This window comes from Syngnathus acus, chromosome 4 (genome assembly GCF_901709675.1).
Source record: "Syngnathus acus chromosome 4, fSynAcu1.2, whole genome shotgun sequence".
NCBI lineage: Eukaryota > Metazoa > Chordata > Actinopteri > Syngnathiformes > Syngnathidae > Syngnathus > Syngnathus acus.
The window spans coordinates 11,834,937-11,860,406 of NC_051090.1; the positions used below are offsets into that span (position 1 = coordinate 11,834,937).

The following is a 25,470-nucleotide window of genomic DNA, read 5'->3' on the forward strand; positions in this document are numbered from 1 at the left end:
GCCAAATTGTCCACTCCTTTTTTTTAAACACTCGGCACTCAGTGTCCACCTTTCTTTTCCTCGGGCCACTCATTTTAATGGAAGGATTCCAGGGAAAGGTTTGTGGGTGGCATTAGCGTAAAACTATCTGAGATCTCAGCGCGCGAATTACGAGAATGCTGACGTCACAGCCCACACTCGAAATTCGGCAATGATGGAAATCGAGCGCGGAGTGCGCCGGGTCCGTACTACTTAGTACGTACACGCACTTGTGAGTGTGCACCGAGCTGTCTGACATGGCTTCCGGGAGTAAATGCGCGGGCGGGCGCTTCCCCATCTATTGGGGAAACATAGTGATTGCAGGGAAAATGACCCAAAAAAAAGTTTAATAATACAATTTATTCAGGTTTGGCGGGCCGGATTAAACGGCCCCGTGGGCCGAATGTGGCCCACGGGCCGTAGTTTGCCCATTGCTAGTATAGGGGGTTGGCTCGGATGGCAAAAGGGTATAGGCACATGTTTGGTCGTAAGGATGTGAGAGCAGGTGTGTGTAGTGTACATGGGTGAGTCTTTGGGTGTGTGAATGTGATTCTTGTGTGTGATTATTGTATGAAAAGTGTAAAGGGTGTGTGGGGTGTGTGTGTGTGCGCGGTGTATGGTTCTGCAACAGACAGAAATACAGCACGTAAGTCAACGCTCAACTTCTGACGTCACACAACACTAGTAGACGACACATTACATAACTGCGCGTAACGGTTCCGCTATACTAAATAACCATAAATAAAATACTCTTGGCAACACACCAAACATAAGTTAAAGTTAAAGTTAAGTTAAAGTCCCAATGATCGTCACACACACACCTGGGTGTGGTGAAATTTGTCCTCTGCATTTAACCCATCCCCGTGTGATTTTAATCCATCCCCTGGGGGAGAGGGGAGCAGTGAGCAGCAGCGGTGCCGCGCTCGGGAATCAGTTGGTGATCTAACCCCCCAATTCCAACCCTTAATGCTGAGTGCCAAGCAGGGAGGCAATGGGTCCCATTTTTATAGTCTTTGGCATGACCCGGCCGGGGTTTGAACCCACAACCTTCCAGTCTCAGGGCGGACACTCTACCACTAAGCCACTGAGCTGGTAAGTCATCGAGACAACAAAATACATTTGCTGGCAACCCTTAGTCGCCATGCCGCTGCGTAATGGCTACTCGTACGATGCGAGGCAAACTTAAAGGAGTGCGCCGAAGCTATCAATCAAACGGCGCACAGACGAAACTAACCGCGGTCAGACAAACGGCACAACAGTAGACAGTCGTAACAATGAAATGTACATACTCACTTTGTGTCAAAGACGCACACGATCACAGCAACATACTCAGTCGATACCAGCAACCTTTAACTTACTGCTGTGCACAAGCTCCAACAATCGCGATAAGCTGAGGTAACTTACGCGAGACTTAAGGTGTGGTGACGTAGCTTTTTTAACATCAACATAGGAACCCTTCTAACAGCTATTTTTATTTTTATTCTTTGTGACAGGGGTTCGCTTTGGCCTGGGGAGTGTAGTGAAATTTGGATTCTACGCGTCTTTGTATGTTCCCTTAGGTGATAAACTAGCAGCAGTGAGACTACCATAAGCTATTTTTGCGGTACAGAGAAGCTCTAGTTTCAGTAATGTGTAGGTACTTAGAATATGGAAGGGCCATTCGTCCGTGACCAGGAAGACCCTTGTCCATGCCCTTTTAGGGGCATCGGAAGTAACCAATAGAGTGAGACTCGAACCGCAGCTGTCGTCTTACGAGGTACAAATAATGTGGGGACACAAGAACAGGGAGAACAGGGAGGAAGAGCGAGAGGGAGAGAAGGAAAAAGGGGGCTGCGAACATCCTTGCTTTTGGGGCCACTCGAATTTTTGGAGAGACATCACTCTGACATCGGTTGAATAAAATATTTTCCCAATCAGCCATGTGTCACTGGAGTGCTTCCTTCCCTGGGCCAGCCATCGTCCACCGAGTTTTTTTTGTAGACCAGCGAAGTAACAAAGACCATTCACCACAGGAGCTAAGTTCAGCATTTGCGTTAAAGATATCTGGCATATCTTGTGAATGGGTATAATGTCTAGACCCCGAATGTAAGACGACCCCCACTTTTTCAGTCTTATTTCAATGCAAAAAACACCGTCTTATATTCGGGCCAATACGGTACTTTCACCTTTATATTTTGGTTCATGTAGCCTGATCAAAATGAATAAAATTTCTCTCTGCATGTGCATTCATATGTAACATTGAAAGAAGTGGAATATTGTGTTTCAATATGTAAATACCATCAATGTCTATTAAGATACTAAAAGTTGACGGAACACTTTTTGTTTTGAAGGGCTGCTGTGTTTTAACAAGGAAAGACTGATGTGCTTATGGATGAAGATGACTTGTACTTGTGAACATTGAACTTGGAAAAGAATGCATTACATAAATGCACACTTCAATGAAATAGGGCAGTGGTCCCCAACCTTTTTTGCACCACGGACCGGTTACGTGTCAGAAATATTTTCGCGGACCGGCCTTTATATAAATAAATATATTTATATATTTATTATTTAAATATTTATATATATAAATAGGATGAAATAAAATGATACGACTGGCATAAAAACAAATATAAACCGCATAAAAATAAAACGTTGAATTAGTGGGAGCACCGAGCTCTTTTCTCAGAAATGAGCCGTTCCCATCTAGGTGTAATCGGAGACAATGACACCCGAAGTGGTTAAGGTTTGTCTTTAAATGCAGGATGCTTGGTCTCCATGTGCCGAAGCAGGTTTGAAGGCTTCATTGCCTCGTTAGCTAGCCTTTCGCCACATATGCGGAGTGCACTTGGCGTCAGAGTCACCTGTGGCGATAAATCCATATTTTAAGTAGGACTCCAGAAATGTTCTTTTAAATGCAGCTTTCCTTTTCTTAGAAGTCGTAGCCTCTTCTTCTTCAGTGTCCTCATTGGACGTTTTTTCCCTTTCCGAAGAAGCTTTCCAAACTTCTCTGTTTCTTGCTCATTTTTGCTTGCCTCGCGGGCTTGACTGTGGTGACATGTCACGTGACCGAGACGAGCGCCCTGTGTCAAGAGTCCTTATTTTTCAGATGCACAGACAGATGTAATTCAAGATTCAAGAGTTTTTATTCGCAATGTTTGAGCGTGCCAAACAAGGAATTTGACTTCGGTAAAACACACCCTCTGTTCAACATATAGGTGACTAACAATACTCATGTGAATAATGGCAAAAACAGTGTAGACAAATTCAAAAGGTGTGAAGAGCAGGATGTTATTGCACAGTAATGCCTCTGAGACTCTATGAGTGGAGTGAGTTCATCAGAGCAACAGCCTGGGGGAAGAAGCTGTCTCGGTGTCTGCTGGTTTTGGCGTACCGAGCTCTATAACGCCGTCCGGAGGGGAGTAGTTCAAACAGACTGCAACCTGGGTGAGAAGGGTCTGTAGAGATGTTCCTTGCACGTTTCCTGGTCCTGGACAGGTACAAGTCTTGGATAGATGGGAGGTTGATTCCAATGATCTTTTCTGCAGTCCTGATTGTCCGTTGCAGTCTGTGCTTGTCTTGTTTGGAGGCTGATCCAAACCAGACAGTGATGGAGGTGCAGAGGACAGACTGGATGATGGCAGTGTAGAAGGTCTTCAGTAGCTCTCGCGGCAGGTTGAACTTCTTGAGCTGTCTCAGGAAGTACAGCCTCTGCTGGGCCTTCTTCCGGACAGAGTCTATGTGGCCGGTCCATTTCAGGTCCCGAGAGACTGGGAGAGATTCGCCCAAATTTTTATATTTTTCAAAATCAATTCTTACTCATTTTTGCTAGCTTTGCGGGCTCGACTGGGGAAACATGTCACGTGACCGGGACGAGCGTCTTAACCTGAATGAATTGATCGTCAATGAAGAAAAAAAAAAAAAAAAATTTCTTTTTTTTTTTTTTTCCTGTGCGGCTCCGCAGCCCGGTACCAAGTGACCCACGGACCGGTACCGGTCCGCGGCCCGGTGGTTGGGGACCACTGAAATAGGGCACCTGTCAGTGTCCGGGGTGGCATACTTCCTTTGTCCACAGGGAGCAACCGTGAGCAGAGTGCAGTGCACAGGTGCGGCTCATCAGGCTCGTTAAAGGAGGGCTCTTAAGGAGCATGCTGTCAACTGCTCGTCGCCTGAGTGTCTCTTCAGTGTGATCACCTCCACGGTTGTGATCACCTCCACGGTTGTGATCACCTCCACGGTTGTGCCTCTAGCTCCTCGCTCATAGATCTCGCCTTGTTCATCAACGCCACGTTGTTCAGATCCTCTGGTCTGCAGTAAGATCACCGCCACAGCCACGTTGAATTCTCTGACCAAGTCTTGTGTATCCTGCTCGTAGATTACCTCCACCGATCACCGCCAAGATCCACCCCGTTCTGGCTGAACTCCACACGCTCCGCCACTGATGCTCCCGCTCCGTGCTCCTGGCTCCGATCATCCTGCTCTACCTCCACCGCAGCTCCTCCAATAAACAATTGTAGTGTAAATGCGTCTCTGTATGTCACCTTAGATGGCGGCCTAGCCGCAGTGAGGAGACCATAAGCTATTTTTGCTGGCCAGAGATGCTTCAGTTTCAGCAATGTATAGCAACTTAGAATATGGAATGTCGCAGCTGCTGTTATTCAGGGGAAGAGTCTTCTACATGTCCTTTTTAGGACATTTGAGAGCAACAAGTAGACTAAAATACGAACGGCAGCTGTTACTCCAAGCCATGACATCAACGGTTTGGGCAGGTATAAGATAGGCTTGTCTGTCAGGAAGGGGGGCTGCGAACATCTTTGCTTTTGGGGCCACTCGAACCTTTGGAGAGACATCACTCTGACATCGGTTGAATAAAATCTTTTCCCAATCAGCCGTGTGTCACTGGAGTGCTTCCTTCCCTGGGCCAGCCATCGTCCACCGAGTTTTTTTTGTAGACCAGCGAAGCAACAAAGACCATTCACCACACACTCCTCACTCATTCTGGACGTCTGAGTTGGTTTTTCTGCATGTAGATCAAATCAATCGCTAAAACGATGACAGCACCATACAAAAGAACACTTACCTTATTTGGGGAAATGAGATCAAAATACTCCCACACTGGTGAATGTTTCCGTTTTCTCGCAGGCTCCATGAAAACTGTTCGATTGCAAAGAATCTCGTACTGTAGCACAGAAATTTGAATTGCATGGGTAGGACACGGGACGTGTTGCCGCTTTTATGTCAGCCAATTACGGCAGCCGACGAAGTCTCGTCTGTCATCGATGACGTCACCGCTCCATAATGTGAAGGGGGCATGTTCTTTTTTTTTTTTTTTACACATTTTTAACACTGTTAGTGTTTTCTTCACGGCAGTTGTTAGCTGTGTGTCCAGATCTCAACCTGGAGAAGTGGATTGCACTCTGTCAGGCCTCTACACTAAAACCTGTCCAGCTTGGGTGTCCCACATGAAGATTAAAGCTTCTGCTGGTATTGCTCTTTGGGTCACTGAGGCACGCAAACCCCCTGACCACAATAAGGTGGCAATCTCTCAGGGGGGGGGGAACATATAATATGAATGTTATATTAACTATTATTTGAGTTGTCGTTAATCATTAGTTATATATATCACGGGTCATTACGACGAGTTTGGTGGAGTTTTTACTGCTTCTTCCAACTCCTACCACGCTGACTGTAACTTGACACTCTCTGGCTGCTTCTTGCCTCATTTGCATACTCACAGTGATTGGATGTTTACGGAGGGGCGCGGAGTGCTGACAGCAGGCTGTGTGAGGACACACACTGCACCGACATGAGAGAAGAGAGGGGGCTGATTAACGTGTGTTTCTATCAGCGGATTTTTCACTTCTAAAAGTTTGATTCGAGGGGGCAGGACATCTGTTTGAGGGGGCGTTGCCCCCTCTTGCCCTTGCGTAGAGCCGGCACTGCTAGCGATAAGCAGGGCTCCTTTGCACAGGCAAAATGTTCTTTGTTTAGTTCAAAGGAACTTCTTTCCTTTTTGTTGACTGTAGCTTTGATTCATAGATTGTTGTTGATCGGAACTGTTTTTCTTTGTGTTATATACCTATATCTAAGTGTTATATACAGTTTGAAGTAGTTGCATATGAGTTATCCCATATTTACTCAATGTTTGTTTAAGGAACTGCATACCAGTTACCCCACATTTACTTAATGTGTGTTGAAGTGTTTAGGGCTAGTTACTCATTATTATTGTGTGTTGTGTTAGTTTACCAAGAAGATAAACTTAGCAAAGGTTTAGTTGCATTGTTCCACAGGAAAGCGGCATTCAACGTGCTTCAAGTTATCTGATCACAGTCGAGGATGAGTCAGCCAACCATGGAGAAGACAGCCGGTTGAGGAAACAGGACAGACTCTGCAATTCCAGTGCTGGGGTCACGGGCCGACAATTAAATGCTGAATCACACCACACTACATTCCTTAGATAGGCAGGGCTGCTACAGTTCCAAACCCCCTCCCTTTAGTGTAGCAACGCTTCTGTAACCAGGGCAACCAAAACATTAAAAAGAGTACGCAGAGTAAGGACTCAGAATTGATGGAGATTGTAACTGAGCTACCTTTCTTTATTGTTCTCCTCGCGAATAAACCTATCCTGGTTGTCTTCTCTTTGTTACGGTACTTAGACCTGACACTTCCCCCCGATTGCCGTGACGCCAGCTTGACGCCTCGGGTGTCATGGAGACCCCCTGTCGCTCCACTCTGCCTGTCGCCCACCCAGGACCCTGTCCTTGACAGCCAGTGCTCCATGAACACTCCTCCCACCCAGCCAGGCGGGTCTGAACCTATGGAGATAGGACGCACCTCGTTCTTCCCAGAGGAGTGTTGGAGACACCTCAGAGCTCGGCTATGCCTATACTGCGGGGGGTGAGGGCCACAGGGTGGCCTCTTGCCAGAGGAGAGCCAGGAGCACCCGCCTAGCAGGGATCCGGTTGGGATCTGTTTGCTTGCCCCCTCACACCTGTCGCACACCTGTCACACCTCAGACCCGCTCTTCGCTTCCAGCCAGTCCCCTTCTCTCGGTCCTCTGCTTCATCACCCTGTAGGCTGCAGCCGCGGGCCCGGTCTCGTCGTCAGCCGCAGTCTCTGGTCCAGTCTCCTCCTCGGCTGCTGTTGCCACGTCCGCAGCCTGCCTTCACTCCGACAGGTATTGCGTTGCAGCCTGACCGGCCTCGCATTTGAAGAGGTCGTCCAATAGAGAGACATTTGGTCCCTGTGCTGGCCCTCAGGCCGGCGCCTCCTGATTCCGCGGCTGAGGATGGGGAATTGTCAGTGGTGCCACCTGATGACTGCGCTTGGGAGACGTGTTCATCAGATGACTCTAACTTGTCGGACTGGTATTGACGCGCGTCAGAGTTCCCCTTTGTCCCGGTCATTCACCGGTTCCCGGTCGGCTGCCCAGCCACACCAGCCAAGCCGGCAGTCCAGCGTTCCACTTCCCCTTTCCCCTTTTCAATAAAGATTCGTGCTGCATTTGGACGACCTGTTTCCGTTCATGACAATAACACTAAATAGTAGGGGTGTAAATCGCGGGTTTTGTCACGATACGATATCATATCGATACAAAGATCCACGATACGATATTTGCCGATATCTTAAAACCTGCTGTGATTCATTCACGATACATCACGATATAGTGCTCTACGATCGATATAGAACAATATCCTGATTTATAACCATTCATACGCAAAATCAACAAGGTACTGCAAACTCTTTATTTAAGAAATTACAAGAGTATTGTAGGATACAAAGTGCTTATTTTAACACTGAACTTTATCAAATTCCTATATTTTTTCTCATATAAGTAAGTAAAGAAAAATTGATATTCTTTCTTTTTTTGTAATACCATTAACTTTAAAGTGCATTACTGAACTATTTAATTACAAAACAAAAATAAGTTCTTTATAATGAATGTAGTAAACATTACACCTTGACCATATGTTCTAATCCAAATGCAAAAAAAAAAAAGTGCTTCCAAACGAATGACTTGAAGCCCAAAGGGGAGCGAATTTCCTCGTCTTCTTGGACACTAGCCATAGCACCAGCCCAGGAGCCGCGTAGTTGTCGGCTCCCCTTTCACGTGCCTACTCTGCTCACAACACAACACGCCGCGCACTGCTCCCGGAAAGAGGAAGCAAGCAACAATGAACTGGATTTCAAAATAAAGTCGCGTCTAATGTCCGAGGTCAAAAACGGGCGATATAGATCGATGTTTACGTTTAGCATCGATGCCAACAAATCGTAGAGCATTATATCGATTAATCGATGTGTATCGATGAATCGTTACACCCCTACTAAATAGTGTAATTTAACACTACCCACTAGTGTAATGTAAAATCAACACTGACCAGTTGTAGTGTTAAATGTCAAATACCACCCGAGTCGTTTTAACTCCCACTTAAATAACACTTTTAAAAGTTTTGTTTTTACTAGATTTAGGTAGACACTTTTGAAGTGTTAAATTCAACTCTATAGGTGTTGAAATATCCCTGATGGTTTTGCTGTGTTGTCATAAGTGTGTTGTACTTGCTGAAATAAACAAACTCAAATAAAAAAAAACGAAGCCAGGCGAGCAAGATGGAAGGAAGGAAAATCTTCGTTCTGGAAGCGAGGCGGCACAGCACAGGCGGGATGTGGCGAGGTCGCTGTTGCCAAAGCGGGGGTTGCTCGGGGTCGGGTGTTTACCCGGGATGCCGCTCCGCTCCGCAAAATGTTCCCGTGCGCGGCCGCGTGCGCGTTCCTTCTGTCGCGTCGTGTCGGTTGCGGGTCAACGACGGCGGAGAATGAATTCCAGGCTGACAGGGGCTCGCGGGTATCCGAGCGGGCGCGGCGCCAAGCCAACGCGGGCGCGGCGCCAAGCGGCGCAGTGGCCACGCGAAGGCCAACAGTCACAAGGCATCGCGGCGCGCACGCCACACCGGAGGCAGAGGAGAGGGACCGACGACGCGCTTCCAAAGCGAGAGAGACACTTTGACCTCGCCTGCCGCCGCATCAACGAGCGGTACCCACATCATTTGTGTTATCGCGTTAGCGCACCCTCCACAGTTTGGAAAGGGACTCAACTGGACCAAAGTCAACCTCCAACAACTCTCCTTTTTCCAAGCATGCAAGCAGATTGAAACTGTGGGCAAAGAAAGATTTTTTTTAGCTCAGTATGTGTTAGCTTGTGAGCATGATTTTGGACGTGACAGAAGCAGGAAGGTTTTCTTTGGTCGTGCCCAAGTTTGAAGACGACTTCTTGGCCCTTGTGGCAGTCTGCCCCTGTTCACATGTTAGCGTGGCCAATTTGCAAACTTGATTCCACCAAACAAAACTTGACAAAAACATGAGAAAAGATGAGTTGAAACAGGTTTTTCATAGCAAATGAAACCTACGTTGGCATGTTGCATGAGCATTTTTACTGCCCTCGCGTGAAGTTGGACGGGGCGGCTCCCTCCCACAATGGGGGGTGGTTAAGCCATGACAGGCAGAAATGTTTTCACGGCAATTACAGCCCTTTGTTTTTTGGAAGGTCTTTCGACACAAGTTTAGTTGACACATTCAAACACAATTCATGTTTTGAATTTGACCGAACGAGAAAGGACAAAAATGTTGCACAGTGTACGGATCCCTCCGCGTGCGTGCCTGAACTTAATTTCACATTTCGTTTGACTTGTCGAAAGGGGAAGCAGGAAGCAATTCTCCCGTCCAGGTTACAACCAAGGGTTTCACTGCCAGACACGTGCACAATCTACATTGCTACAGTACTACCTATAATACTACCATAAGAAAACAGAAATTTGACCAGGATAACATGTTTTTAATACAGCAATAACAAATGTTGGATTGTGTCCACAATTTAGGGAGCGCGCTATCTGCGCCTCACGGCAAAAGCCATAGCCAATCACCTGTTATCCAATTTACTCACCGCGTGCTCGTTTTATTTCTTCAGTTTTAGGAAAAGGCTAAGACACCGAAACAAAATTTAGACTTACACAGGTTGGTTGAGTTCAATCACAATTCTTGTTAAGAAAGCTCTGTTTTCAGGAAAGTACAATACAGCGCTGGGCCTTTCGTGCGACCATGCTCAAGAGCAGAAAGTCTCCATTCCGAAAAGGCAACGTTCAAGGTTCTTTGGTCAGCTTATATTCAGTTGCACATGCCGGTGTGGGCCGAGTTTGATGGGTGATGAGTCTTTGGGGTGGGGCAACTTCGCAGGAGATTTTGATTTCATTGGAGTGGGTGCTGGTTCGGTGAGAGCTGGTTCCGTGGGGGTGGGTGCTGATTATGGGCGATTCGGTGTGTGTGGGGGCTGTTGTCTTCCATCCCGTCTTTCGGCCTTGGCGATCATCTTTGGCCGGGTTGTTGGCTGTCTCCCTCTGGCACCTGCTGGTTTTATCTCCAAGTGACCTTCCTGTAAACATTCTGCTCCATTCTTGCACATACACCGTCGCACCTCATCCATTCGTCATTCTTTCAATTTTGTCATTTTGTACGGAATTATGTGAGCTTTTGGCTGTGACATCATCAATTTATTAATGTTCCCTGACTATGCATAGTTTGTACTCACCACTTACCATGTTTTTGTTTGTTTGTTCTTTTGATACTCCATGTACTTGCTTACGTCATCATATTCTTAGTTTAATCATGCTTCCAACCATATCTTTTCTTTGTTAGGCAAAATATTTCCCTCTGTCCAGAACGTTCAGTAGTAATCGAAAACTGGCGTCTAGCATTAGTCAAAACATAAGATACAATCAAGTACTGAACATTTTTAGACGCCCTTGGCAGTGTCCGTGATTTAGAGAATCATCAGGCATGCATTAAACAGTTCCTTAAGGGTCATTAAGCTATTCAGGCAATATATCAAAAAACATTTTTTATTTCAAAGTGCTCAGAAAAATATATCAGATCATAAAGTTATAAAAACCTTTGTCATTACCACCTATCAAAAATGTCTAGTTATGTCTTCTTTATTGATTTGGTGTGTAGGTATAATTATATGCTTAAAATATTTCTTTTATTGCTTTAATATGTGAATATACTTGTCTGCTTATGTACTTTATTCAATGAGGTTTGAGCATATCTGTTTTTGTAGCTAGGCAGGACTTTTTGTATTTCGACCCCATTCCTTCACAAATAAAGTGGAAATTTGAATATTATTTGAATACGGCAATGATTTGAATACAGCAATAACAAACAAACTGGACATTTGAATTTGATTTGAATACAGCAATAACAAATAAAATGGAAGTTTGCATAACAATTTATATCATTTTTTTAATACAGCAAGGTCAAGTTGATTTAGTTATATGTTTTAACAGTTTGAATACAACAGTGACAGTTTAATCAATTTCAAGAGAGTTGGAGTCACAATCCCGAAGGCACACCGGGCAATGTCCCCAGCAAAAGGTGGCACTTGCACCGACTGACAGCTAATCTTCTCCCATGCTGGCCTCCTGTAGCTTAACAATTTTCTTATTGAGTTCAGACATCTCAAGATGAAGCATTGTCATCATCCGGCCTCTTTGCTCTCAGCCCTCAGGTTGCTTTTCAAGGCGGGAAGTCCATTTCCAAGGGCGCCAGACTTAACTTATTTTACAGGTGCAACCCCATGAGGGTCAATGTCGAGTGGAGATAGTCTGGTCGATTACACCAGTGTTTCCCCGTGAGAGCTGTTCAGCTGTGCCGTGGGAAATTGTCCAATATTAATTACGGAGAGCATTGTAAACAGGATCGCCAAACCACTGGTTAGTTCGCGCAAAACCTGGTCAGCCACTTACTAATCGCATGTGCGTGGGGAATCGGGGAATCTTGAGATTTCATGTTGTGTGGGTCTGATTTTGCAGCATTGGCACATATTCAGCTTATTTGTGTGGTGCTGTATGCTTTTGATAGCAGTGATGCTCTGACAGCCACGCCATGCATGCATTTTGACCGGAGAACCTTGATTGTGCATTTTTCACCAACATAAAGTACACAGTCAAGTCGTGATACCTTCACTGTGATAACCACTCAGCTGCTGCCAGAACAACAGGGTGTCTTTAAACATGACTTTGTTCTTATTGTCGCAAATAGCGCTAGTCTAAAACAATAAACGCAGTCATGCTGATTCTTTTAGATTTTAATCACAATCACAATACCTTACACTGTCAAAACTGTCACTGTTATTAAAAAAAAGAAATACAATTAAAAAACAATACATTTCTTTTTTTATTCAATTAATCAGCTCTGTCTGTCCGCACGTGCGTGGGGAATCGTGGAATCTTGAGATTTCATGTTGTGTGGGTCTGATTTTGCAGCATTGGCACATATTCAGCTTATTTGTCTGCTGCTGTATGCTTTTGATAGCAGTGACGCTCCGACGGCCACGATGCATTTGCGAACTGACGGAAATCCATGCATGCATTTCGACCGGAGAACCTTGATTGTGCATTTTTCACCAATATAAATAAAGTACACAGTCTAGTCGTGATACCTTCACTATGATAACCACTCAGCTGCTGCCAGAACAGCAGGGTGTCTTTAAACATGACTTTGTTCTTATTGTCGCAAATAGGACTAGTCTAAAACAGTAAACGCAGATTTTAATCACAATCACAATACCTCACACTGTCAAAACTGTCACTGTTGTTAGAAAAAAAGAAATACAATTAAAAAACAATACATTTTTCTTTTTTTATTCAATTATTCAGCTCTGTCAGTCCGCCACCCCCTCCTGCCTTGAACAAGTAAAGCTGTTTTATGTTAAAGGACACACATCATGAAAAATTGAGTTTTCTTGCTTTTAAAATCATTTTTTTGTGTATCTGGAGTATCCGGGAGTGTAGAAAATCGTAATATATCCCTCCACGTGCTGCAGAGATACTGTTGTGATCGTTTTGCTATTTTTTACTCTGTTCAAATTTCTCCGTTTTCTATTACGTTTATTGACGTCTGTTACATCACATCCGTTGGGGTGAGACAAACCAAACAAGGTAATGGGTGTCGCCAAAGGGAATCCGAGTATAAGAAGAATCCGCCTTGTTTATTACTCGGTGAGACTTTTGCAGTCCAAACAACTCAAGGATGCCGAAATGGAGAGATCAAAATGTTCCGTTGTTGGATGAACTCGTTGTTGGCCGGGTTCTTGGTTGTTTTCCTCCTGCCGCTCTTCCTCTGGCACCTCTATTGGTTTTATCTCCAAGTGTCCTTCCTGTAAACCATTCTTGTACACACCTACATCCACTTCGCCCACTGTCGCACACCGCCCATTCATCATTCTTTCAATTTTGTCATTTTGTACGAAATTATGTGAGCTTTTGGCTGTGACAACATCAATTTATTAATGTTCCCTGACTATGCAAAGTTTGTACTCACCACTTACCATGTTTTTGTTTGTTTGTTCTTTTGATACTCCATGTATTTGCTTACGTCATCATATTCTTAGTTTAATCATGCTTCCAACCATATCTTTTCTTCGTTAGGCAAAATATTTCCCTATGTCCAGAACGTTCAGTAGTAATCGAAAACTGGCGTCTAGCATTAGTCAAAACATAAGACATAATCAAGTACTGAACATTTTTAGACGACTTTGGTAGTGTCCGTGATTTAGAAAATCATCAGGCATGCATTAAACAGTTCCTTAAGGGTCATTAAGCTATTCAGGCAATATATAAAAAAACATGTTATTTCAAAGTGCTCAGAAATACATATCAGATCATAAAGTTATAAAAACATTTGCCATTACCACCTATCAAAAATGTCTAGTTATGTCTTCTTTATTGATTTGGTGTGTAGGTATAATTATATGCTTAAAATGTTTCTTTTATTGATTTAATATGTGAATATACTTGTCTGCTTATGTACTTTAGTATTAAAGTTTTTTAGACGTCTACGATGGGTGATGAGTCAGGGGGTGTGGCAAATTCGCAGGAGAGTTTATCCCGTAGACGTCTAAACAACTTTCACATATAGACGTCTAATAGACGTCTGATAGACGTCTATCCCGTAGACGTCTAAAAAAACATTTACATATAGATGTCTATAGACGTCTAATAGACGTCTAATACACGTCTATCCCGTAGACGTCTATAGTATAGACGTCTAATAGACGTCGATCAGACGTCTATGCTATAGACGTCTACGGCATAGACGTCTATTTTTATTTCACTTTTAGACGTCTATTAGACGTCTATATGTGAAAGTTTTTTAGACGTTTATTGAGTAGACGTTCGAATGATGGCTAATAGCTATTAGCGCGATTAGCGCGAATCACGCTAATAGTTAGTGATCATTTGAACATCTAGACCAGGGGTTCTTAACCTTCGAATGATTCCAGACCCCCAATGGATTGTCCAATATGGTACCATACCCCCTTCACTTGACTGTTGAAATAATTATTAACCCTAACCCTAAAAAGAAGAGCAAGAAAGAAGAAAGAAGAGCTTTTGACCTCATATTTACTTGCCTTATTATTCCTTCTGTGTTAATATTTTCCTTAGGGGAGGATGGGTGTGTTGTGGTGTAGTGAGTGTGATGCAGGACAAAATAACTGCTGTGGTGTGGGAGTGAGGCGTGAATATGAATGTTGTGGGTGAGGGGGCGGACGGCTTTTTGACGCTACAGCGATGTTGTGGTCAATTATGCTGCTTGGGGTCCCGCCAGAGCTCAGCTGATGGCCACAACACCCACTGCCTGTGCTGTCAGTGCTGCCAACTCTATAGATTAATCGTTAGGTCTGCAGATTTTTACGTTCATTTGAGATTGTCAGATTTTAACTACTTACAAGCATAACGACAGTGAACAAGAACATAAGCATAACTAAAAAAAAATAACCTGTGAACAATAATAGGTACAAAATAGAAGAAAATAACGAGAGATACTAAAAAAATACCTGATTACGAGAGATCGAGTCCCATACCCCCAGCATTTGGGTCCCATACCCCCAAGGGGTATGGATACCCCCGGTTAAGAACCCCTGATCTAGACATTCAACATTGAGGTTCTCTTCAATACATTTAACCTGTAATCCTTACCTTTGTGTAGTTCCAGGATGTTGTGAAAATGCATTTGATTAGTGATGGTCCAGGGTGTGAAAATTTCCTTTTATTAATGTAAAAATAGGTTTCAGTAACAACTATTGATGTTAAAATTAACCAAAATGAGAATTGACCCTAAATAAAAATATTTTTTCAAACATTATCCAACCATCACAAATATAAACATGCAATGTTTTTAAATCATATGTATGTCATAAAGATACATATATACATAAAATATTAAAAAATGGGGGCTATTTTAATAGAACAAAACTACTAAGTTACAATATAAATATATACATATTTTATGTAGGACATATTGTCATGAAGTGAATGGCGCTGGGAGACCAAATGCAGCTTGGAGCTGGGAGACCAAATGCAGCTTGGACCAGGGTTTATTGAACAAACTCAAAAGACAAACTATAGATGCTCGACTCGGGACGTGAATAACTGAACAGAAGGAGAAAACAAGACGAGAACAGACAAGCAACTAGAAGAAACAAGACAGTTAACGAGAGGCAGGCGACGGCAATTACACTGATCAGAGCACAGGAGGGGAGGGGCGAGCACACAGACACACGAACCGAAACTATGACATTAAAACAAGGAAACGAACTGTGACAGATCTTGACAGTACCCTCAAGTGACGGCTCCCGACGTCCCAAAAAGAAAAAAATCTCAAACTGTCCAACAAGGGGCGGGAGGGAACGGTTAGGCGGCCGCACGTCACACGGCGCCGAAGGCAGACTGGGTTACAGCTGCTGGATCCGCGCCGCCGGAACTGGTGACGGCCGCAGCATCTGCGCCGTCAGAACTGGGTTGGGGGGCGGCCGTGCGTCTTGCACCGCTGAAAGCAGACTGGGTGACGGCCGCTGGATCCGCAGCGCCGGTGTTGTGCTTGATTTGGTTCCCCCGTGAGATTTTGTTCCCCCTGCCGCGGGAGCGCGCACGCCTTATTTGGAAAGCGAAAAACCGATGTCGTACGGCGTCGTCGGCGTCAGCACTATGTTGTTTTCAATAAAAACATGAAGAACTCACGTTTGCGTCAGTCAATTTTAATTTTTATAAAGGATTATTCTCATTTGATGTCTTTAAATTCATCCGCGTTGTGCCATTGAAGCGGGGTGCATTCAAAGACCAGTCGTACAGTCGGAACACTCATTCACTTCACCAAAACGCAACAATATAATTACGTGAGCTCTTTGCATAAACCTCAATGCAAAGAAACTCCTCTTTTTGGGTACAGGCTACAAGGAGTATATATTACAAAGGAGACTTTATACTTAATTGTGATCATCATTCATCCATCCATCCATTTTATTACTCAGGTATTTTCAAAGCAAATTAATATTGTTGCATTTATTAATTTGCTTTAACATGACAGCGCAATATAATTAAAAGCTGACACGATAGCAACGTGTTCATTTAAGAAAAAGCCACACACGTTTTGTGATCAAATCTTTCATAACGAGAATGATTTGAGTGAATTGATTTGAATGAATAATTGAGAAGAAATTTCAGTTCTGAAGGCTCCTTTTGTCCCAAGCAAAGTGACAGATGGTGGGGAGGGGGGATAAAAATTGTAACAAGAACTCTATAAAAAATGTCAAGCCGTGAGGATATGTTCCCCCCCCCCCCCCCTTATTTTGAGAACGGTGAGTGCTGGACTCCAGCTGTTTTTTTTCTGTCTTCCTGGGGATCCTTTCAGGTTGTGTGCCAAATTTGAACAGGTTCCCTCTTTCCTAGGCCAAGTTACAGGGGGGGAACATATCCTCACAGCTGCCCTGTGAGGATATGTTCCCCCCCCCTTATTTTCAGAACGGTGAGTGCTGGAGTCCAGCTGTTTTTTTTCTGTCTTCCTGGGGATCCTTTCAGGTTGTGTGGAAAATTTGAACAGGTTCCCTCTTTCCTAGGCCAAGTTACAGGGGGGGAACATATCCTCACAGCTGCCCTGTGAGGATATGTTCCCCCCCCTTATTTTCAGAACGGTGAGTGCTGGAGTCCAGCTGTTTTTTTTCTGTCTTCCTGGGGATCCTTTCAGGCTGTGTGGAAAATTTGAACAGGTTCCCTCTTTCCTAGGCCAAGTTACAGGGGGGGAACATATCCTCACAGCTGCCCTGTGAGGATATGTTTCCCCCCCTTATTTTCAGAACGGTGAGTGCTGGAGTCCAGCTGTTTTTTTTCTGTCTTCCTGGGGATCCTTTCAGGTTGTGTGGAAAATTTGAACAGGTTCCCTCTTTCCTAGGCCAAGTTACAGGGGGGGAACATATCCTCACAGCTGCCCTGTGAGGATATGTTCCCCCCCCTTATTTTCAGAACGGTGAGTGCTGGAGTCCAGCTGTTTTTTTTCTGTCTTCCTGGGGATCCTTTCAGGCTGTGTGGAAAATTTGAACAGGTTCCCTCTTTCCTAGGCCAAGTTACAGGGGGGGAACATATCCTCACAGCTGCCCTGTGAGGATATGTTCCCCCCCCTTATTTTCAGAACGGTGAGTGCTGGAGTCCAGCTGTTTTTTTTCTGTCTTCCTGGGGATCCTTTCAGGTTGTGTGCCAAATTTGAACAGGTTCCCTCTTTCCTAGGCCAAGTTACAGGGGGGGAACATATCCTCACAGCTGCCCTGTGAGGATATGTTCCCCCCCCTTATTTTCAGAACGGTGAGTGCTGGAGTCCAGCTGTTTTTTTTTCTGTCTTCCTGGGGATCCTTTCAGGCTGTGTGCCAAATTTGAACAGGTTCCCTCTTTCCTAGGCCAAGTTACAGGGGGGGAACATATCCTCACGGCTGCCCTGTGAGGATATGTTCCCCCCCCCTTATTTTGAAAACGGTGAGTGCTGGACTCCAGCTGTTTTTTTTCTGATGATTTGTGCAGTGATACCGTTATTACTGCACTTTATCAATTTCTTTGGCCTTATTTTGGTCAAACAACTTTGTTTCTTAATCATATAACATACATCAAAAATTATAACTTTAAACTTTATTAAGAAAAAAAAAAAAATGTTTTTTTTAAATAATAATAAAATAAAATGAAAAAATACAAATTTTAATTTAAAAAAAGCAAGATGGTCTTCAAGCAAGCTTTTAATTTGTACATGTTGTACAGAAAAAAGAGCCTTCGGTTGGAGGCTCCCCGACACATACAAGATGGAACCACCTGCAACACTCGTCACACTGAATCTGGTAAACAAAGAAAAAAGCAAGATCATACAATGCAGCACATTTACAATAATTTACAACGAATGTGTAATTCAATATATTTCTTAATCATCACATGCATTAGTTAACAAGACCTGACATAATTACCCATCTGTTGTCTGTGTCATGTGTAGCTTCCCCACAAACAAAGCACAAGTTAGATAAATCATCTGTGAAAACAAAGACAGAAGAATTGCTATAGTACTTCCCTGTGTAAAACTTAACTGAGTTGTATATAGCATTGATAGCACAGTCAGGACCATTCTTTGGGTGGCAATAACATCTCTTGGGTGCATATTACTTACCAGTCTCTAATAGAAGTGTGGTGGCAATTTGCAGCCTGTACCTATTTACATCATGTGCCTTTGCTGAGAAATCTATTTCTTCATTTGAAAGAAGATGTTCTGCAAACTGAAAAAGACAATGTCAGATGTTTACAGTGCATAAAGAATGCTTTAAATGTTTGCCATCTTTAGCCTATATATCATACAAAAAATTCTGCTGTCAGACAATAATTTGTTTTAGTCCTTTGTTGTATGAACTCTAAATTAGTTTTTTTTAGTTTTGAGTAATGTTTGATTAAGTTTTTGCATAATTGAGTGATATGAGTTTGGTAAATCTAGTCTAAATCAAATGCACACTTTCAAAGCAAATACACCACAAGATGTTGAATCTTGTTGCCTGGGATGGGGGACAGTGCCACAAGTCCACCTGGAAACATTGCACCCTTTCTTGCGCATGAACGCCCTGAAATATAAGAGCCAGTACATATTATCACAAATCTCAAGTTTTATCCGTCAATTACATAATTTATATTGGTAAAAACAAAAACCTAGTCCACTTTCAAAAGAAAGCGCACATCTTCAGTTAAATGTTGATATCAGAATAGTACTCTGACTTTTAGAAGCTGTGCTTACCGGGTTGATTCCAGGCATTTTTTAATGTCCATTTGAGACTCACCAAGAGGATCAACTAGTAAGGACCTTTTTTCTCCTGGCATGATTGCCTATATTTTAAACACAAAAAATGAGGTTTTATTATTCATATGCATGAATTATTAAACATTTTGCACATAACTATATATTTTTTGCTGTAATGTTACTCCTCTTGTGGCATTAAAACTTTTCTTTACCACCAGCTTCCAATGCTTATGCTCATTGACAATGCCAACAATAAGTTTGTATTCCACCGGGTTGATCTAAAAATAAACAGAAGAAAAAAATACGTCTGTCAATAATTTCAGTAAAATGCGTAAAGAACAAAATTAATGCCAATTGAGTTTTTTAATAAAATTGTTATGTCTTAATAACGTTGTTGGGCCACTAATTGGCCCGGCAACAATATTAAGACATTTAACTTCTTAACTTCATTGATAATTTTGCAAGATATAATTCAATAAACAGTACTAATACAGACACACCTTGAGTCTCTGGCTCTTTCCATTCCATAAATTTGTCATTGCAAATGAGTCTATATAGGAAACCTTTTCCACGCTGATTTGGTTGCGTTTGTTCACCAATAACAGGAGGTACGCGTTTATAACCTGTAATTGAAACGGCAAACTGTAACTTGGCCTAGGAAAGAGGGAACCTGTTCAAATTTTCCACACAGCCTGAAAGGATCCCCAGGAAGACAGAAAAAAAAACAGCTGGACTCCAGCACTCACCGTTCTGAAAATAAGGGGGGGGAACATATCCTCACAGGGCAGCTGTGAGGATATGTTCCCCCCCTGTAACTTGGCCTAGGAAAGAGGGAACCTGTTCAAATTTTCCACACAACCTGAAAGGATCCCCAGGAAGACAGAAAAAAAACAGCTGGACTCCAGCACTCACCGTTCTGAAAATAAGGGGGGGGGGAACATATCCTCACAGGGCAGCTGTGAGGATATGTTCCCCCCCTGTAACTTGGCCTAGGAAAGAGGGAACCTGTTCAAATTTGGCACACAACCTGAAAGGATCCCCAGGAAGACAGAAAAAAAACAGCTGGAGTCCAGCACTCACCGTTCTCAAAATAAGGGGGGGGGGGAACATATCCTCACGGCTTGACATTTTTTATAGAGTTCTTGTTACAATTTTTATCCCCCCTCCCCACCATCTGTCACTTTGCTTGGGACAAAAGGAGCCTTCAGAACTGAAATTTCTTCTCAATTATTCATTCAAATCAATTCACTCAAATCATTCTCGTTATGAAAGATTTGATCACAAAACGTGTGTGGCTTTTTCTTAAATGAACACGTTGCTATCGTGTCAGCTTTTAATTATATTGCGCTGTCATGTTAAAGCAAATTAATAAATGCAACAATATTAATTTGCTTTGAAAATACCTGAGTAATAAAATGGATGGATGGATGAATGATGATCACAATTAAGTATAAAGTCTCCTTTGTAATATATACTCCTTGTAGCCTGTACCCAAAAAGAGGAGTTTCTTTGCATTGAGGTTTATGCAAAGAGCTCACGTAATTATATTGTTGCGTTTTGGTGAAGTGAATGAGTGTTCCGACTGTACGACTGGTCTTTGAATGCACCCCGCTTCAATGGCACAACGCGGATGAATTTAAAGACATCAAATGAGAATAATCCTTTATAAAAATTAAAATTGACTGACGCAAACGTGAGTTCTTCATGTTTTTATTGAAAACAACATAGTGCTGACGCCGACGACGCCGTACGACATCGGTTTTTCGCTTTCCAAATAAGGCGTGCGCGCTCCCGCGGCAGGGGGAACAAAATCTCACGGGGGAACCAAATCAAGCACAACACCGGAACTGGTGGCGGCCGCAGCATCCGCGCGGTCGGGACTGGCGTGCGTGCGTCATGCGCCGCTGAAGGTCGACTGGGTGACGGGCGCTGGATCCGCACCGCCGGAACTGGTGGCGGCCGCAGCATCCGCGCCGTCGGATCTGGGTTGAGGGGCCACCGTGCATCTTGCGTGGCCGGAATTGGGTCGGGTGGCGGCCGCTCATCACACGCCGCCGAAGGCCGACTGGGTGACGGCCGCTGGAGCCGCGCCGCCGGAACTGGTGGCGGCCGCATCATCCGCGCCGGGTCGGGGAGGTGGCCGTGCGTCTTGCGCTGCTGGAGCCCAGCTCTGTGGCGACCATGGAGCAGTTGCGGGAGCCGGCAACAGTTGGTCCAAGCGCTGGTCGCTGAATTGGTCGGATTGTTCTGTTGAAGTGAGTGGAGCTGGGTGACCAAATGCAGCTTGGACCAGGGTTTATTGAACGAACTCAAAAGACAAACTATAGATGCTCGACGAGGGACATGAATAACTGAACAGAAGGACAAAACAAGACGAGAACAGACAAGCAACTAGAAGAAACAAGAAGACATAAGACGCAAACAATCCAACGGAGTGACACGCAGACAGGACTTAAATACAAAACAGTTAACGAGAGGCAGGTGACGGCAATTACACTGATCAGATCACAGGAGGGGAGGGGCGAGCACACAGACACGCGAACCCAAACTATGACATTAAAACAAGGAAACGAACTGACAGATCTTGACACATATCAAATATACAAAACAACCAGCTCGGCGAAAAACAATGGGAAAATATAAATATCACTCTCGTGGGGTTTTGATAGCCCCCTTTGCTACTCAACGCTGGAGCCCGTTTTAATTTCAAAGCCATTGCGGTCCTTGTTTCATCATCCGTGGCCTCTGTGCGTGTCGCCAACAGCTTCTACAAAGATGAACTCGATGGACATCAGGCACCACCCATTGTAGACCTTGGGATAACTGTAAAAGAAATATGAATATGGAAAAAAAAGCTACCTGTGAAATAGTTTTTCCTTGATGTATGTCATGTCAGTCGCACATTTCGAACATAAAGCAATCACACAGGAACGAGCAGACAAGTTTTTTTTTATTTACCAGCGCTATCAGAGCAGTCTTCCTGAGGGCCCTCTGCACGAGTCACACAAGCACACATATTGAACGTTGTCATTGTCATTTGTGTAGACTCTACAACAGAAAGAAATGTCACCATTGAGCGCAGCCACCACATCGTAAGCCTTCACTGTTGTCTTTTTTTAATCTACAGTACAGATGTCAAACTAATCATACCTGTCCATGGTCTTGGAAACATGCAGGTCTTCAAATCAGCAGCCTCCTCACACAAGACTGCTTTGCAATCTGTATACAACGCCGGAGCCCGTTTCTGAAGTGTCTCAGAAGAGTGGAATTAAGACAAGACAAAATTGAATTGAGGATTTTTGTTCGAGTAAATCAAGCAAAAAATAACTGTAGTCAGTAATTTTGACAGTACAGCAATTAAACCAAAGAGAACCCTACAGGTTACATTTGTAAGCTATCAAGACTTGAAGGGGGGACCACAACATACACAATTTTGACTAACCAAGCTTAATCATTCTGTCATTCAGTCTTGCATCCTGTTTGTCATATATTTCCTTGGACATCATGTCAAAGGTCTCCAGATCATTCATGGGCACCGTCCACTCTCCGCGTCACATTCTGAACGAGAGTTGAGGCTTCTCAGCCTGTCATCGTTTTAGCGATTGAGTTGACCCACATGCAGAAAAAACAACTCAGGCGTCCAGAATGAGTGAGGAGTGTTTATTGGAGGAGCTGCGGTGGAGGTAGAGCGGGATGATCGGAGCCAGGAGCACGGAGCGGGAGCAGTAATGGCGGAGTGTGTGGAGTTCAGCCAGAACGGGGTGGATCTTGGCGGTGATCGGTGGAGGTAATCTATGAGCAGAATACACAAGACTTGGTCAGAGGATTCGACGTGGCTGTGGCGGAGATCTTACTGCAGACCGGATGATCTGAAGACCGTGGCGTCAATGAGCAAGGCGAGAACTATGAGCGCTGAGCTAGAGTCACAACCGTGGAGGTGATCACACTGAAGGGACACTCAGGCGACGAGCAGTTGACAGCATGCTCCTTAAGAGCCCTCCTTTAACGAGCCTCCTGATGGGCCGCACCTGGGCCCTCTGCACTCTGCCACTCTGCTCTCGGTTGCTCCCTGTGGACAAAAGAAGTATGCCACCCTGGACCCTGACACCGCCCAGGGATTGCCAGAAGGGGCTCCATGATGACCTTCAGAAACTTTGAGAATAAAGAGAAATAGAAATAAAATACTCACTTAAATGACTGCAGCTATGACCTCTTTTTAAATGACTAATGCCTACAAAAAAAAACTCTTACTTTTCCCTGTCATGGGCGTTTCACACTCACTTCCGAGCTGTTGAAGAATGAAGCAAATGTTAGCTGCAAAATTCAAATGAACCATTCTCCAATGATAAACTGTTTGGAAGTTCCATATTGAAGATTGCAATTACGCTTTTTGCATATGCTCGACAGTAGCTAAGCATACATAAGTATATTCAAACCACCAATAACAGATCAATTTCCAAAGATAACACAAGGTAGTTGTGATTACTTCTACAATCAAGAATAAGTCAAAAATCAATCTGTACCTTGTGGAGTCCGGTCAGTTTTTAATACAGATGCTTCTCTTTTCTCCAGGCTTGGAGTCTGAAAAAGAGGGAAAGGGAAAAAGAAGATGTCTGATTTGACAATTCACCCATTAACCACTGTTAATCAGATGACACAACACAATTTTAACTTTTGAAGTGATTTGCCTTAGAATTCCGAACCCTGTTGAGCGCAAAACAAAGTTAGGTGCACATTTTAATGACATCAGAAGACAAAAACCTACCTTTTCACATGCCACTCCTTGAGCTAAATCTGGAGTCACAAATCACAACATGGGTAAAAAGGGAAATTACATCTTTGCCATGCCATCAGAAAATATCAAATTTGTGAGCTATACTTACTGTTTGATCTTGTTTTTGTTTTATAATAGCATGGCGATTTTTGAAAGCGAGCTGCTGACATCTGCAAAAGCAATGCCATTATTTACATTAGTTTTGAATTAGTGTTAAAAAATTAGTGTTATTTGTTTATTTATTATTTATTCATCGCTCTTATTATTCATTGTTTGTGCCTTCTTGTTTTTATTTTGTGTTGTTTGCTTGTATGTATGTATGTCGTGTACTATGTCTTGTCACCGTGGGATAGTGGAAACGTAATTTCGATTTCTTTGTGTGTCTTGACATGTGGAGGGATTGACAATAAAGCTGACTTTGACTTTTGACTTTGAATTCACATATGAATTGTAAATGCATACGGCATAACCTCTAGTCAAAAATAACATTTCCTTTTTAAATGTAGGCAGTTATATGCCTTATATGTACAGTTATAAACTTTCAAAAATATTTTATTCACTTGAGATTTTTTTTACTGAAGAAAACCACCACATACACTATGCATCGATATGAAACAAACTTTTTGGTATTTGAAGCAAATCCACTTCAGCTACCATCAACGTTTAGCGACCATTAACGTTTGTGTCAGCTCTTCTCGTCACAAAGCAACTAGTCACAGAGCGAAAACGAAGGACTAGCAAGCAGGCTACAACTTAAGTCCAAGCTTGAAATCGATTGATAATGAAATGGACAAACTTTGCAGAACAAAACTGTCACGTCCGTGCCAGAGCACGCTCGGCCTGCACTTCCCTCGGCCACACCCTTTTCGTTACTGTAATGTCTGTCACCTGCTTCCTCTTGTTACCCTGTGTATTTAAGCCCTGCCCGTGTGTTCCTCCTTGTCGGTGTCTACTATTCTGTTCCATCCCTCTCCGTGCCCAGTGTTCCTGTCGTCTGGTTTTCCCCCGGTCTGTCTGGAGGCTCACGGTCAGAATTTTAACCTTGCCCAAGTGGACTTCTGTCGGTCGGTCAGTCTGTTTGCTGGCCGTGAGTCTCTTTCCCGTCTGTGTCTTCGGTTCCCCACCTACCTCCCTTCCAACTCCCTTTCCCTTCAATAAATCCTGGTTCAAGCTGCATTTGGTCGCCCTGGCTCAACTCAACTCAACTGACAAAAGCAACAGCTCTTACTGAAAAACCTCGAAGACTCACCTGATACCAGCCTTCCTTTGTGTCTTTTTTAAAATGTTGTCTTTAGAAGCAACGGGCTCAAACCCATAGGCCACTTTACTTGCGCTGCACACTTCTTCTTCTTGTTGTTGTTGTTTTTTACGGTGGCGCACGTGTCTGCCCCTAGCGTTTCGAACGAAGCAATACAACATTGCAATCCTATCCAATTACAGCTGGTTTAGGGTTCAATATTTCATATTTGATGGATTTCATTTTGGCATTTATGGAATAACCTAATATAGACTTCTATATCAGGTTACAGAAATAACCACACTTCACAGGGATCATTGGTTGT

The 25,470-nt window shown here is 43.7% G+C and overlaps 3 long non-coding RNA genes across 5 annotated transcripts in view; all 3 read right to left on the reverse strand.

The window, feature by feature from the left end:
• LOC119121732 overlaps positions 1–18,015 on the reverse strand; it is a 76,414-nt gene extending 58,399 nt beyond the window's left edge. The window contains exons 1-2 of the long non-coding RNA XR_005097748.1: positions 17,946–18,015; positions 4,333–4,342 (exon numbers count right to left, since the gene is read on the reverse strand). This is a non-coding gene — a long non-coding RNA (uncharacterized LOC119121732). The remainder of the gene's footprint in view (positions 1–4,332; positions 4,343–17,945) is intronic.
• An 89-nt stretch (positions 18,016–18,104) lies between these two features.
• LOC119121715 lies at positions 18,105–19,329 on the reverse strand. Its single transcript, XR_005097729.1, has 4 exons — positions 19,132–19,329; positions 18,856–18,961; positions 18,520–18,625; positions 18,105–18,384 (listed from the first exon to the last, which is right to left on the reverse strand). It is a non-coding gene; the product is annotated as an uncharacterized LOC119121715 (long non-coding RNA).
• A 2,513-nt stretch (positions 19,330–21,842) lies between these two features.
• LOC119121716 lies at positions 21,843–25,255 on the reverse strand. 3 transcript variants are annotated; one of them, XR_005097732.1, is made up of 10 exons: positions 25,158–25,255; positions 24,018–24,078; positions 23,900–23,928; positions 23,658–23,715; positions 23,386–23,422; positions 23,163–23,286; positions 22,751–22,926; positions 22,285–22,353; positions 22,093–22,182; positions 21,843–21,947 (listed from the first exon to the last, which is right to left on the reverse strand). It is a non-coding gene; the product is annotated as an uncharacterized LOC119121716 (long non-coding RNA). The 3 variants fall into 3 exon arrangements; XR_005097731.1 differs by lacking the exons at positions 23,900–23,928; positions 24,018–24,078; XR_005097730.1 differs by lacking the exons at positions 23,900–23,928; positions 24,018–24,078 and having other exon boundaries at positions 23,386–23,715.
• Positions 25,256–25,470: the final 215 nt, after the last annotated feature.